The 16,553-nt window shown below is 50.0% G+C and overlaps 1 protein-coding gene across 1 annotated transcript in view; it reads right to left on the bottom strand.

Annotated features, from left to right (window-relative positions):
* The window catches only part of LOC134909871 (amine sulfotransferase-like), a 91,126-nt gene extending 84,288 nt beyond the window's left edge, over window positions 1-6,838 (bottom strand). The window contains exon 1 of the mRNA XM_063917203.1: window positions 6,738-6,838. The gene's annotated coding sequence lies outside the window, so the exon portion shown is untranslated. The remainder of the gene's footprint in view (window positions 1-6,737) is intronic.
* Window positions 6,839-16,553: the final 9,715 nt, after the last annotated feature.

Raw genomic sequence — 16,553 nt, 5'->3', positions numbered from 1 at the left:
CCCAGAACCTGAACCCTCTGCTGCTATCTTTTCCTCTAATGCATCTGTGGCATCACCACCATGTATTGTGGAATCAGCCACAGAACCGTCGCCACTTGTAGCTGACATGATATGAAAGCATAAACCACGGGCAACACAGTACAATATCAGCAGATAATACCTAACCAAGAACCCCGTGTGCAGTGTGACAGCACAAACAGAGAATTCAGGAGGTATATGGTGACTGAAAACCACAGAGAAAAATACAAAATAAGTATATCCTGTGGAAAATAATACCTATATCAACTAATAACCCTGGCGCACTTAGCCCCCCTCAGGGTACAGAATATAGGGATAGCAATATGAGTAAGATACACGAAGTAGATATCACACAGCAACTATATGCACACACACACACACACACACAGTCACATGTACAATGCAGAAATTATAACAAACAATAAAACTGCACTGGACTAGCAATACTAAGTAGTACTAAGTAAAGCTATATAGACTTACAGATACAATGCACAGTAAAGACTGGATGTATATCACAGGGTACTTGTACTAAATAGCCCTGTAGTAATGCACTGTTTCTTAACTAACACTGTCAAAAGACATGTAGAATACTTAGGTGTCCTGTAAAATGCACAGCGTTGATGATGCAGGCGGCTTTGCAGAGGAGACTTTGCCCATGCAGTCCCATAATCCGCTCAGCATGTGTAATGGCACCCAAACGCTGACAGGGAGTGAGGGATAGAGAGAGATGCAGCTCCAGGGTGGGAACATTTACTCTAAATGGTGCCCTGGGGCTGGGGGAGGGGCTACAGGTCAGAGCCTTATCCCCTTGCTGGACTTCACCACCGAGTACTGCGGGCCTTAGCAAACAGATTTTTGAGAGAATACAACCTGTGCCCTTGCCCTGGTGGTCTAGTGGGGTCCCTGTACCAACACAGTGTCCACGCCAGCGCGTGTGGTCCGCCTCCCAAAGGCCGTACCAGATCGCGATTTACAGCGGGTCCCACCTGGGGGACCCTCTTGCCTCCTCCCTTGATGTGGCCACGCGATCCCGGAGAGTTGCGGTGAGTGTGTGTGCCTGACCAGAAGAACCGGAGCCCTCCGCTGTAAGTACCTGGCAACCAAGGCGTGGGAGTATACAGCGCCGCCGGGGGAGGTGATGGAGCTGCATCATGAGATGTCAAATTGACATCTAGCATTGTGAGTGCCTATGCTGCAGCCCTTGAAGTCTTCTATCTTCTATAAAAAAAGCTCTTTTCAGGGCTGCTGGATCATCTCTGCCTGTTAGTGTCCTGTACTGCAGGCACCAACTTACAAACTGAGCTCCTGTGCACGGAGGCGGGGTTGTAGAGGAGGCGGAGCTGAGCATCTTGGGAACAGTCAAAGCTTTTAGCCTGTTGGGGCCTCGGATCAAGATCCTACTCTACACCCCAATGTTATCCCTGTGGAACCCAGTGTACCCCGATGCAGAAAAACGCACGCATTCTCAAGCGTTTTCTGGGCAGGTGTGTGATGTCAGCTCCGGCCATGATCAGCCTGTTTCTGGGCTACGCAAAGACTGCACAGTATGGAAAAATCATTAGATGGTGAGTTAGTTGCGAACGGATTTGCAGCTGTCCGCTCTGTGGCTGAGTTTTTGCACGGCATACGCATGCATTCGCACACTAGCACAGGGTGGGTTTTAACTCTCTATGGGCAGTGGCTATCCTATCACAGACCTCTGCAAAATCGCAGAGGAGTGATCAGGTCTGAATTAGGCCCCATGTGTCCATGATGTTATTAGGACATTTATATATTTGTCCATTTTTCTCATAAGTAATGACAATCTCTAAATATATAACTGAAATAATACACAACTAATTTAGAGCTTAACTTATCATTAATAATGTAAATAATTAAAAAAATATTCACTCTAATAAAGTGAAAAAAATGTATAACTGAAGATAACATGGAAGTAATATTAAACAATTATCAATCCTCAATGATAAGTGATCATCCCTACACTACTACATTAAAATCATCATCCTCACCACCAAACACAGATTTACAGCAGTTTGTATTTTTGTTTTTATTCAATGGATTCAAAGCAATATTGCTTATAAGAAAATAATTCTGGTGAATAATTTGTGTTCTAATAAAGATGAAATAAGATTGAATTCATTATTTATTTTCCTGTGCTGATCTCAATAGCATTAATACTGGTCATCATGCTTGTGATGTTAAACCATATCTGGACTGATTCCTGTTGCTCCTTATCTTGAAAACACAGGGTTAATGTCACGTATACCTGCCTGTGCCTTGTCCCTTCCAAAATAGGGTCTGTCACCAATGTACTTTTTAAAACACTGTTAACAGAATGTTAAGTGCATGTTAGTCGGCATGCCGACTGTCGGGATTGTGAGTGGGGGCAGGATGTTGCTGTCGGTATTGTGACCGGCGGTCATAACTACATCCCACTCACATATATGTGAACTGGACCTACAGAATGTTTTTCATTAAGGTAACTCTCAAAATTGTAATTTATGGCCCTCATTCCGAGTTGATCGGTCGCAAGGCGAATTTAGCAGAGTTACACACGCTAAGCCTACGCCTACTGGGAGTGTATCTTAGCTTCTTAAAATTGCGACCGATGTAATCGCAATATTGCGATTACAAACTACTGAGCAGTTTCTGAGTAACTTCAACCTTACTCTGCCTGTGCGATCAGTTCAGTGCTTGTCGTTCCTGGTTTGACGTCACAAACACACCCAGCGTTCGCCCAGACACTCCCCCGTTTCTCCAGCCACTCCTGCGTTTTTTCCGGAAACGGTAGCGTTTTCAACCACACGCCCATAAAACGCCGTGTTTCCGCCCAGTAACACCCATTTCCTGTCAATCACATTACGATCGCCGGAGCGATGAAAAAGCCGTGAGTAAAAATACTATCTTCATTGTTAAATTACTTGGCGCAGTCGCAGTGCGAATATTGCGCATGCGTACTAAGCGGATTTTCATTGCGATGCGATGAAAAATACCGAGCGAACGACTCGGAATGAGGGCCTATGTTTAGTGTTCCTTTAAGATATTTAATTGTGTATACTAGATATGCTGGATATTAGAGATGAGCAGTTTGGATTTTAAGAAATCCGTACCGCTCTGAACTTCCGGGATTTGAGGCAATCGAGCAAGGGCTCGGATCTGCCCCAGCTGCCTGGGATTCTGACCCAAGGCAAAACTACGAGATCCCGCCGTAGGATCTTTCGGTTTTGGCTCGGGTGCCATTTTCAAAGTCCCATTAAGTCAATAGGCCGAATGTCGAATGGCTGAGAGAGCCATCTTTCATGGCTCTCAGCCAATCAGCATGTTCCCATAGATTTTAATGGGACTACATGGCGGCCCACACCGCACAAATGACACCACTACCCGCACTGCCAACACCGCCGCTCACATTGCCAACACCGCCGCCCACACCGCTGACACCCCCACACTGCCGGCACCTCTGCACTGAGGATATCGCCGGCACTCCCACGCTGATGATCACCCCCACACTAAGGACACCGCAGGCACTCCAGCAATCAGTGGCGGTTCTTGCCACGGGCAAGCGGTACTTTTGCCCGGGGCGCCGCCTTCCGGAGGGCGCCGGCGCCATCCGGAGGGCGCCGCACCAGGGCAAGATCCGCCACTGTGCCCCCCGTAGTGCCCTGCTGTGCCCCCCCGCTTTGAAGGGAACCAGACGCGTAGCGTCTAGTTTCCCTTCATGGAGAGGACCTTAGTTGTGCGGTGCGCGATGACGTCATCGCGCACCGCACAGCAAAGGTCCTCTCCATGAAGGGAAACTAGACGCTACGGTCTAGTTTCCCTTCGTCTAGAGGACCTTTGCTGTGCGATGCGCGATGACGTCATCGCGCACCGCACAGCATAGTGGCACAGACACTAGGGGTCATAATTGACCTCTAGTGTCTATGCTGTTCTATGGGAGAGACGTAATAACGTCTCTCCCATAGATCGAAGAGAACAGAAGAGAGGAGAAGAGCGGCGCCGTCGGCGGAGGGGGTCTGGATCAGGAATGGGGATGGTAAGTATACTTTTTATTTATTTTTATTTTTTCTTTCAGCGCGCTGACCACGCCCCCAATCGAAGCCACGCCCCCATATTTTGCCCGGGGCGCCACAAATCATAGAACCGGCCCTGCCAGCAATGTCAATACTGACAGCACCTCCGCACTGAGGACATTTCCGGCACTCCTGCACTGCCGACACAACCAGCATCCCCGCACTGCTGACTCAGCCTGCACCCCCACACTGCCGACAATGCTGACACACCCCAGCACTGAGGACACTGACGGCACTCCTGTGTTGCCGACACTGTTGTCACCCCTGCACTGAGGACACTGCCAGCACCCCAGCAGTACTGACACCACTGGCAACCCAGCACTGAGAACACTGCCAGCACTGCCGGCACCCCTGCAGAGAGGACACCCCTTACAACCCCACACTGCCGACACAACCAGCAGTACCGACTATGTCGGCAACTCCCCACCGAGGACACTGCTGGCACCCCAGCACTGAGGACACCACCACCACTGCTGACACCGCCAGTATTAGACACCGCCAGCAACCCCATACTGAGGACATTGCCAGCACTGCCGACACTGCCAGCACCCCTGCAGTGAGAACACCCCTGACACCCTTGCACTTCCAATAAAGCCAGCATTACCAACGCCACCAGCAACTCTGCACTGAGGACTCTGCCAGCATGCCTGCACTGCCAACACTCCAGCAATGAGGACACTATTGGTGTATTTGCTCTGCACTGTATCCTGCATTGTATCTGACCCACACTGTATCCAACACTGTATCCAACCCGCACTGTATCCAACCAGCAATGTATCCCACACTGTATCCGACCCGCACTGTATTCCACACTGTATCCAACCCAAACTGTATCCGTCCCACACAGTATCCAACCCACACTGTATCCGACCCGCAGTGTATTCCGCAATGTATCCAACCTGCACTGTTTCTGACCCACACTGTATCCAACCAGTAATATATCCTGCACTGTATCCAACCAGCACTGTATCCCACACTGTATCCAACCCACACAGTATCTAACCAGCACTGTATCCAACCTGTCCTGTATCCCGCACTGTTTCCAACCCACACTGTATCTGACCCGCACTGTATCCAAGCCACACTGTATACCGCAGTTTAGCCTGCCAGCCTTTGGCCAATATTAGTGAAAACAATATTGTGAGCTGTGAGGTGGTCAAAACTGAGTGATAATGACTTGAAATTTATGTTATTGAAATAAATAATACGCTAAGAACAAAAAAATACTATACTATTTAACTATTAAAACACATGCTAATATGGGTTATGGGTTACTTTGGTCTGCATATATGAGCCATTTCACTAGATATTTTGCCAATTGCAATTGTTCAGGTTTCAGCTTTTTGATGTTTTGCTTGATAATAGGTCACATGACTCACAGTACTAGAACACTCTGCTCACATATAGTACACTAATTAGCTATTTTTATGGACATTGAACCTGAAAGTGAAGTTTACTTTCTCAGATAGATCTGATTGTACACCTGTAATAATTAAAAAAAATTCCTTTTCTTTTGCACAATTGAAATATACAAGTAATAGTTTCCACACTGATAAACATTTTTATTCTTTTTCATTTTTCCCATCCACAAAACTAGTATATGAAATATAAAAATAACCAGCGAATATTTGTAAAACTGTTGTTTCATATAAGGTTGCTGTTAAAATTATGGTTTTATAGATTCCCAATATGTCTTCATATATTTAATAATAGTTTAATTCTCTTAATAATTCTTTGTATATATCAGATTCATAAATGTATTCATATATTCAATCTAACATTTTAGCTCCTAAGCACACGCAAGATAAATTTAGTTCAGCATGAATGTCGCCGAAGAATTATTGTAGACACCAATATGGGTATGAGGTCAACTCTCACTATGTGTACAGCGAGTATGGGGGACATTTACTAAGCAGTGGTAAGAGCGGAGAAGTGAGCCAGTGGAGAAGTTGCCCCATCAACCAATCAGCAGCTCTGTATATCTTTATAGTATGCAAATTATAGATGTTACTTCAGTGCTGATTGGTTGCCATGGGCAACTTCTCCTCTGGCTCAATTCTCTGCTCTTATCACTGCTTAGTAAATGTCCCCCTATGTCATCTCACAATGTCGGCATTGGGATCCCAACATAGGGCCTAATTCAGACCTGATCAAAGCAGCAAATTTGTTCTTTAAAGGTCAAAACCATGTGCACTGCAGGGGGGGGGCAGATATAACATGTGCAGAGAGAGTTAGATTTGGGTGGGATGTGTTCAAACTGAAATCTAAATTGCAGTGTAAAAATAAAGCAGCCAGTATTTACCCTGCACAGAAACAATATAACCCAACTAAATCTAACTCTCTCTGCACATGTTATATCTGCCCCCCATGCAGTGCACATGGTTTTGCCCATTAGAGAACAAATTTTCTGCTGCGATCAGGTCTGAATTAGGACCATGGTTTTTATACTCCTAACAGCATTTTACCCATGCAGATGTTATAACTTTAATCGCTATATTACCAAACTTTCAGTGTGTGTTATGTAGGACAAATATCTTCAAGTAAACAACAAAAAACAAACAACAACACATATATGTAGGTATGATTACTTATTATGTAGGTATTATGTAGGTATAGTTACTGCAACTTGACTCTAATTATAAGACTCACCTTATCTTTTTGCAGCTGCTGTGTTTGTTCTCATTCCGTAGTCTGAGTTGGCTGGACACTATTGTGCAAAAGTGCATTTCAGTCGCTTATAAAAGAAAATGATCAGGAAATTTGCCAAAGTCATTACAACACTGCAGAGTCGAACCCCTTTCCCACAGTTTAAATAACCATTCTGATCTTGTGTTTTCTGAAATTTGTAACTAGCGAGATTCCATGTCATTGAAAAGGCAGCATGTACTAAAGGAAAAATGTACAATGTTTTTTGTTTTTGTTTTTATTTGAAAGGAATATCATACAGCAGGAAGGTTTTTGTTTTGCAACTAGTAATCATGAAATGCATCATTAAATTAATTTAGAAATTCTGCTGCCGGGGGTTCATGTCAAAATTGTCTTTTTGTTTTAGGCAATTGTACCCTGCATCAGCTTGCCCACCCTCCTGCATCCTGCCTGAGACTCCCGGTTCACTGTGGAGTCTCCCGCTGCTTCACATTATAACTGAGTACTCACGGCTTCCCCTGTCCCGTCGGGACTTGGTTAAGAGTACCCCGAGCCTGACACCAACCGCAAATCCCAAGCCCACTGCTTCCCCACCCACCCCTGTAACATACCATCTGACCAGGAAACACTTACGGTAGAGAGGAGCTGGCAACCTACCTTTGACCCACGCCAGTATGAGTTTTATTCAGGGTGCACATATCGCACTAGCAGTGCCTTAATGCATGTTGCAGAACATGCTAGAACATGACTTCGGATCCCCAGCACCAGTGGCGGAACTAGCGAGCGGTGGGCCCAGGTGCGACAAAATGCTTTGCCACCCCCCCCCCCATCCCATCCAAGTCCACCCCCTCACCCCTGGAGAGGATCTGGTGAGGGGGACCTGCTCAGGGCCAGAGAAATGGATACCTAGCAACAGTGCCGTAACTAGACATTTTAGCACTGTGTGCAAGAAACAACATCGGAGCCCCACCCCTGCATGGAAAACAGGGGCAGTGCGCGCCGTAGGCGCGCGCAAAAATACATAGTGGCGTGGCTTCGTGAGGAAGGGATGTGGCCACAAAATAATACCAATTCATAAAACGGTGCACAGTAGTCTCCATTATTCAAATTACGCCGCACAGTAGCACCACTACACCAGGTAGAGACCCTTTTACACCTTACGGCGGACAGATTCCTCTTTTTACACATTACGGCAGACAACATCCCCTTTTTACACATTAACGTCAGACAGCGTCCCCCTTTTTACACATAACGGCAGACAGCGTCCCCTTTTTACACATAACGGCAGACAGCGTGCCCTTTTTACACATAGCGGCAGACAGCGTACACTTTTTACACATAACGGCAGACAGCATGCCCTTGTTAAACATAGCGGCAGACAGCGTACACTTTTTACACATAACGGCAGACAGCGTCCCCCTTTTTAAACATTACGGCAGACAGCATCCCCTTTTTACACATTAACGGCAGACAGCGTCCCCCTTTTTACACATAACGGCAGACAGCGTCCCCTTTTTACACATAACGGCAGACAGCGTGCCCTTGTTACACATAGCGGCAGACAGCATACACTTTTTACACATAACGGCAGACAGCATGCCCTTGTTAAACATAGCAGCAGACAGCGTACACTTTTTACACATAACGGCAGACAGCGTCCCCCTTTTTACACATTACGGCAGACAGCGTCCCCTTTTTATACATTACGGCAGACAGCGTACACTTTTTACACATAACGGCAGACAGCGTCCCCTTTTTACACATAACGGCAGACAGCGTGCCCTTGTTACACATTACGGCAGACAGCGTCCCCCTTTTTACACATTACGGCAGGCAGATTCCCCCTTTTTACACATTGCGGCAGGCAGATTCCCCCTTTTTACACATTGCGGCAGGCAGATTCCCCATTTTTACACATTGCGGCAGGCAGATTCCCCATTTTACACATAGCGGTAGGCAGATTCCCCATTTTTACACATAGCGGCAGGCAGATTCCCCATTTTTACACATTGCGGCAGGCAGATTCCCCATTTTTACAGAAAGAAAGAAAGAAAGAAAGAAAGAAAGAAAGAAAGAAAGAAAGAAAGAAAGAAAGAAAGAAGAATTATACTTACCCTCTCCGCTGGCTCAGGCTCCTCGGTGCAGCTTGACGATTCCCGGGCAGTAGAGAAGGAGGAGGAGGGAGGTGGAGGAGGGAGCCGCAGCAGCGCTGTGTTATTGGTGGAGGCGCTGCTGCTGCTGCCCCTCTGCTTCACTATAGGCTGTTCTCGAGTTTGACTCATTACATGCTTTGGGCCCCTGGACAGAGGTGGGCCCCAGTGCAACGCACTGGTTGCACTGGCGGTAGTTCCGCCTCTGCCCAGCACCCAAGCTCAGCGGTCACACAGAAAGGGAAAGCGAAGGACCAGAGAGGAGAGATGCAGCTCAGCGGCTCCTCCTTCCCCTCTGGCCTCCTTTCACTACAGCAGCTGCATCAGGACCGGTTCGAGCCCTCTCTGCGCCCCGGGCAGGGAATGGGGTGTGGCTTAATACAGGGGGCGTGGTCATTTACGCCCCCTGTACGGTAGTAGCGCCGCTTAAATGCTGAGCGGTGCGCGATTACGTCATCGCGCACCGCTCAGCAAAGGTCCTCTCCATGAAGGGAAACTAGACGCGTAGCGTCTAGTTCCCCTCACAGGGGACACAGTGACAGCCGCACAGCCGGGGTACACAGCGGGCAGCGGAGGGCACAGCAGTGGCGGATCTTTCCATGGTGCGGCGCCCTCCGGATGGCGCCAGCGCCCTCCGGAAGGCGGCGCCAGCACCCTCCGGAAGGCGGCGCCCCGGGCAAAAGTCCTGCTTGCCTGTGGCAAGATCCGCTACTGATCAGCAGTGTGGTATACTGTATGCAGTGTTCCAGCTAGGGTGGCAGTGGTGGGAGGCAGTAGCCGGCATGTAGTGAAAGACAGGAGCAGCGGCATTTAAAATGTGGAATCAGCTGTGGCCCGCGAGCCAATCGGAGCTCACGGACTGGCAGCCAATCAGGAGCTCGCAGCTCATGCCATACTTACAATGCAGCTGTTGCTGTCTCTCTCTACATGCTGGCTACTGCCAGCCGCTACCACGCTACCTGGAACACTGGTGGGTCCAGCACTACATATACAGTACCACACTGCTGACACCCGAGCCCCCTTTCTGGCTGGGCCTGGGACTCAAGTACCCGCAGACCCCCCTTGATGGTGGGCCTCAGGGACTGGCTGGCAACTTTTAGCCTGGGGGGCAAGTCCAGAGCACTGGCCCATAAGTAATGGCGCGGACCAGCAGGTAAGACTCCTGATTGGCTCATGGGCAGCGCCGGGCACTGCAGACTAGGGCAGCGGGAGGCGCCGCGGGAGCTTATGAGCCGCATGCGGATATAGAAAGAGCTGCAGGTTGGCCACCGCTGGTGTAGTGGAAGGTGGCCGGCCATGACCCTTGGCAGTAGCATGGCACGCGGGGCACATGGCACCCTGCCCCCCCCAAGCCAGCCCGCCTCTGGTGGGCCTGCATGTTGATGTCCACACCTTCAATAGAACATGTTCAAATATTGTCTAACACAAGGAAAGCTGCAAGCAGTGATAGCCGGGGTCTCCCTAGGATCTCCTATATAATAGCCCAGATCTGTGACTCTGCGCTTGGGCCTCTCACGCTGGGCGTGGCTAAGAGCTCTCATTGGGTTAGTGGCAGGTCTATCACACACAGTCCACAGCTGATTGGGCGAGAAACGCCCTCCCACACAGCTTACATCCAATGGGAAGCTCTGCCCATTGCCTGCTGTGTTTTCACAGAGCAGGATTAGCAATGGGGCTGATGGAGCAGCAGCTCCAGCCCCACACCCAAAAATAGTCCCACTGCATCTGCAGCGACATGCCCTCCAACAATTTACACATAAAAATGTATACAAAATCTAAAAGGGGGTGTGGCCACGGGTACAGCGACGTGGCCACGTCCCTTTTCCTATACTTTCAATGGAAGCTTTGAGAGTCAAAAATCGGTACAGACCATAAAAAAAGGGACTGTACCTGCCAAAAAGGTGCAGCTGGAGGGTATGCCACTGCATCTGCAGCAAGTCTCTGCGCTGTAGATAGGAAAAAAAAACCTTTTACTGCAGCGTTCTATGTCCTGCTGCCAGTCCGCCTGCCCCCTCCAGCATCAACAATCCCCACTCCCTAGCCACAGCGCAGGTGGAACAAAAGCTGCTGCGGCCATCGGCATAGATGTGTATCAAAGCGGCGCAGCGGAAGGCTTTCATAGCCCTCCCTGCGCCGCATACTCTCTGAGCCCCGTTGCCTCCTCTGAGTGTGATGTCACAGAAGTGCATCCACGCCACAGCCATGCCCAGATCCCCAGAGGCCCTGACCCCGCAACACAGCACCTGGGCCGCCGGCCTGGAAGCCCCGAGACGGCTAATGTAACGGATAGAGTGTGTGATATTGCGGAGGGTAATGGCTGGACGCTGAATCAATGTAAAAGGTGACATTGAAGTGCAGTGGGTGTGCAGTCAGGGCCGGTGCTAGTGTGTTCAGCGCCCCCCTGCAAACTATAAATTTGCACCCTCGCATACTTTACAAAGGCACAGCGCACATTATACCCCCTGTAGGAGAGACACTTACACATGTAACGCCCCCTGGACTAGTGACGCTTACACATGTAACGCCCCCTGTACAAGTGCCACTTACACAAGTAACGCCCCCTGTATCAGTGATGCTTATACAAGTAACGCCTCCTGTACCAGTGACGCTTACACATGTAACGCCCCCTGTACCAGTGACGCTTACACACGTAACGCCCCCTGTAGCAGTGACGCTTACACACGTAATGCCCCCTGTAGCAGTGACGCTTACACATGTAACGCCCTTTGTACCAGTGCCACTTAGACACAAAACGCCCTCTGTACCAGTGGCGCTTAGACACGTAACGCCCCTGTATCTGTGCCGCTTAGACATGTAATGGCCCCTGTACCAGTGCCGCTTAGACACGTAACGCCCCCCTGTACCAGTGACGTTTACACACGTAATGCCCCCTGTACCAGTGATGATTACACACGTAACGCCCCCCTGTACCAATGACGCTTACACACCAGTGCCACTTACACACATAACGCCCCCTGTAGCAGTGCCGCTTACACACGTAATCCCCCTATATAAGTGCCGCTTACACATGTAACGCCCCCTGTACCAGTGCCGCTTACACACGTAACGCACCCTGTACCAGTGCCACTTACACACGTAATGCCCCCCTTTACCAGTGACGCTTACACACGTAATGCCCCCTGTACCAGTGATGATTATACACGTAACGCCCCCCTGTACCAATGATGCTTACACACCAGTGCCACTTACACACATAACGCCCCCTGTAGCAGTGCCGCTTACACACGTAATCCCCCTATATAAGTGCCGCTTACACATGTAACGCCCCCTGTACCAGTGCCGCTTACACACGTAACGCACCCTGTACCAGTGCCACTTACACACGTAATGCCCCCTTTAGCAGTGCCGCTTACACACGTAACGGCCCCTGCACCAGTGCCGCTTACACACGTAACACCCCCTGTACCTGTGACGGTTACACACATTGTGCCGCAGTCACACATACACGCACATACACACACACACACACACACACACACACACACACAACAGACACATATATATATATATACAAACACACACACATACATACTGTACATACATTACACACATACACAGTCACACATGTATACAGTATACACAGACACTGTATATATACACACACACTCACTTTCTTTCTTTCCAGACACTTATCTAATGAAGTCTAACTGTCCGAAGCTGTAGCAGCTCATCCTCCTGCTGAAGCATGGTCCCGTCTAGCTCTGCCCCTTATTCCCATCTAGCTCCACACCCTTTGGCTCCTGCCCGGCCACTGAATGTCACACAGGGGAGGGGGAGAGGAGGCTTTGTGCTGCCGGCGCCGAGAGGAGGTTTTGTGCTACCGGTGCCGCTGCATGTGTGACAGCAGCAGGCACCAGCAGCATGGATAGCAGCAGCAGCTCAGCACAGGGATGCAGAGCAGGGAGAACGCCTCTCCTTCCTGGTGCCTCCCTGCACTGCATCCCTTTGCTGAGCGGCTAGCGCCGGGCCTGTGTGCAGTGTCACTGACACTGACACTGCACAGCACTCTCACCTTTTACATAGATTCAGCCAGTCACTCAGTTCTGCCAGCCAGTCACTATTTTTAGCACCAGTGTCCCAACGCGCCGCATTACAGGGAAGTAGACACACTAAATAACCTACTGCTCCCAGCAGCCCTTAGCACCTAAGCATTCCGGCCCTTAGGGTTGCTGGGAGCTGTAGTTTATTGAGTGCATCTTCTTCCCTGTAATGCGGCGCATTGGGACATCGGCGCTAACAATAGTGACTGGCTGCTGTGCGAGTCTCTGGGAGAGCCACTGCCAAAGGGAGTGACTGTAGGAGAAGCAGGAGAAGCATTACCTGCCCCTCCCCCACTGACAGTACCTCTGGCCCCCATCCGCGGCACCCCCACACACCCCCTCCAGCACCCGCAGTAGCTCTGGGACCCATCCCCCACCCGCAGCAATCCCACACCCACCCCTCCCGTTGCACTACTGCATCTGGCCCTCCCCCACCCGGGGCACCCCCAAAGCTGCTCCTCCCCCACCCGTGGTGGCTCCGGACCCCCACCCACGGCCCCCACGCACCCTCCCCCACCCACAGCACCACCGCACCAGCCCCTCCCCCACCTGTGGCACCACCGCAACTGCGCCTCCCCCTCCTGAAGCACCCCCGGATCCCATCCGCATCTTCCCCGCACCCGCCACTCCCCCAACCAACGCACCTAGTAGGTGATTCATCAGGGCCAGGGGAAACTGCTCTTGGACCCGGACACGGCGATCCCCTTCCAGGAGCTGACGACAGATGAGCTAGGATGAAAAGTGAACCAATTAAGGGGTATCAACTCTTCATCCACCGGAGAAGAGGATACCCCAGGGATGGCGGTGACCTTCACTGGTTGGGTGAAAGGTCATCACAGGCACAAAGCCTCAGCCACCCAATTTTCACCTAACAGCGCTCACATGCTGAGGTGTACCCTGGACCTTGCATGGCCATGCAAGGTCCACCGAACCAGCGCTCAGGGGACAGACAGACAGAGGGACAGACAGACACAGATGATGCTCACCATTGCCAATCTTGTACTGCAATCTTCCTCTTCTTCACTTACAGGTCCCTGTAAGGAGATAAGAACCAAGCTACCGTGCAGGGCCTAACTCTATCCTAGTGTAACACCACTACACTAACTACAACAGTAGAGCCCTCAAACTAACTCTGTGTGTGTGGTACAACAAAACTAAACACAAACTTTAAACAAACTTGGCCCTGCACGCAAACAACATTCATCTCAATAACACAGTGCAGTACAAATATCTACAATGATGCTGCCCCTTTAAGTTCCTATCTGCTTTAGATTACTGAGGAGTGGGCACCGTACAGCCTACCCACCTAGTTTACCAGGGGATCAGGCCCTGTGGGCCTGCCTGCATGTATCTGTTGGAGTGGCCTGGATCTAGTGCCCAGTACCACCCTTATTCACCTGGGGAGCACTCTTTTTATACTGGGCCTACTGCCTCCTAATTTTCCCCAGGCCTGAGGCCTGACAAAGAGCCACGGGCCTAGTGCCCGCCTAACATGCGGCTGGTTGGAGTAATCTGGGCCTAACGCCCAGATCACTCTTATTAAATTCAGGGCCTAGTGCCCACCACGTGCCCACAGGCCTTTTTCTCGCCTACTGAGCCATATAGTGACTTGGGTCTAATACCCACACCACTAAACAACTCTGTTGCCTACTCTCCTAACTGCACACAGGCCTAGTGCCTGAACTTACCCCACAAGTCTAATACCTGCGCCCTGGTGGTCTAGGGAGGAGAGGGCAGAGATGAGCCTCACTGAGGCCTCACCTGATCCAGAAGTCCTCCGGCGCCCCCTTCTGCCACTGACCCATCCTGGCCAGCGGCGCCGCCACCGCAGTTCCACTTCCAGCCGTCACTGGACATCTTCCTCCGGTTTGCAGACGTCTTCCTGCCTCTTCAGCGGCCACCACAGCTCTTCTTCCCATGGCCGCCATCTTCTTCTCCTGCCTCGATGCTTCTCTCCGCCGGGCTCTTCACCGCTCTTCCATGCGGCCTGCCTCTTTGGCTCCCACCCGGCGTCTGACATCAGATGCCGGGGGAGGGGCCTATGATGAGATGAGCGCCAATTGGCTCGCCATGGCCGTCTGTGATTGGCCGCCGCTCCGTGAGCCGTGATTGGCTCATGGAAGGCACCAATATTCAAATGCCTCCGCAGCCTTCCCAGCGCTGGGATCATACATCTGATCCTAGCGCTGTCCACCACTGTGTCTTGCAGGGGATGCAGGTCCCCTGCACTCCACCACTGCAGCTCTGATGTGCCCTGTGATACAGGGCACAGCTCTACATTAATAAGGAATTGTGATAGGGATCTCTAGAAAGACAGTAAGGACTTCATTAAGGACTCTATTAAAGAACAAACAACAACCCCTTCAGCACTCACTAAAGGAGGTTATCAGTGTTGTCCTGTATTAAGCAAACAGAGGGAAGCGCAAAATGTCAGCAATGGGTACCAGCAAAAGCCTCTCTTTTTGGTTTGTTAAGTCCCTGCCGGGTGAAAGTGTAATGTGCATGCACAGACAGCCACAGCAGCCTAGTCTGATGCCTCAGCACTCTTGTTTGCATCTCAGTGACTGCTGATAAATATGTGAGCCTCTACCTTCGTTATGATTGCTGATAAATATGTGAGTCTCAGCCAGGGCTGTCATCAGAAGTTGTGGGTCCTGAGATTGACAAAATAGGCAGAGGCCCCCTAGGGGTGGAGCTATAGATAATGTGGGTGGAGCTTCACTGTTGGTGGGGCATCAGTTGGTGCGTAAATACATTTTTTTTTAATAAGACGTCTATCATTTATTGTTATTGCTCTAACCTTAACAATATACAGTACTTTAAGCTAGCTTATCAACTAAAAATAACAACATGGACAACAACTGCATAGATTTAAAAGGTCATTGTATTTATTAATTGGATGACCCTAAACGTAGGGATGGCAAGGAAGACGCTATCTCCAGTCATATATATCATACAACTTGGCGGTGAATGAAACGCCCCCAACTGTAATGGCGGTGACTGAAACGCCCTAACTATATATAAGCATAACCTGCGCTATGAAGGACTCACCACAACTTACTGGCATGGTACGGACCTCCTAGTGGGAACGCCCATTGTCCCTCCTCAGGGGCTGGACAACACCGGCTGTACATTAAAGGGGTAAATGCCCACAGCGACCACTTATGCTACATATGACCGCTGGCCGTAGCACTTTCCCACCACCGCCAGGTTCACGAACCGCAGCCTGCCATCCAAAGAAACTAGACCAAAGCTAACCATAACAACCTTACTCTAAAAAGGAAAATATACCCTTAAGGAACATACCAACACCCAACGGTGAAAGATGCACCCCATCCTTCCTGAAATAGTGGGGACTCTGAAGCGCCAACAATGGGTGCCAAACAGCAACACCACCAGAAGACACTACAAATTTAGATACCGCAAAATGTATCTTCTTCCATGCCCTGTCCCTGTAGGAACCTCTCCACGCAAACCTGGGTATAATAGCTGACCAAACCAAATTGACTTCAGCCCAGTGAAGTCGTAACAATTCCAAATCCGACTTGACCGTCAATATCAAATCAATCCCCTTAACTTGGCCGATATCGTTACCACCCTGGTGAATG

Source organism: Pseudophryne corroboree, chromosome 4 (assembly GCF_028390025.1).
Source record: "Pseudophryne corroboree isolate aPseCor3 chromosome 4, aPseCor3.hap2, whole genome shotgun sequence".
NCBI classification, from domain to species: Eukaryota; Metazoa; Chordata; class Amphibia; order Anura; family Myobatrachidae; genus Pseudophryne; species Pseudophryne corroboree.
This window is presented reverse-complemented; position numbering and strand designations above follow the sequence as displayed.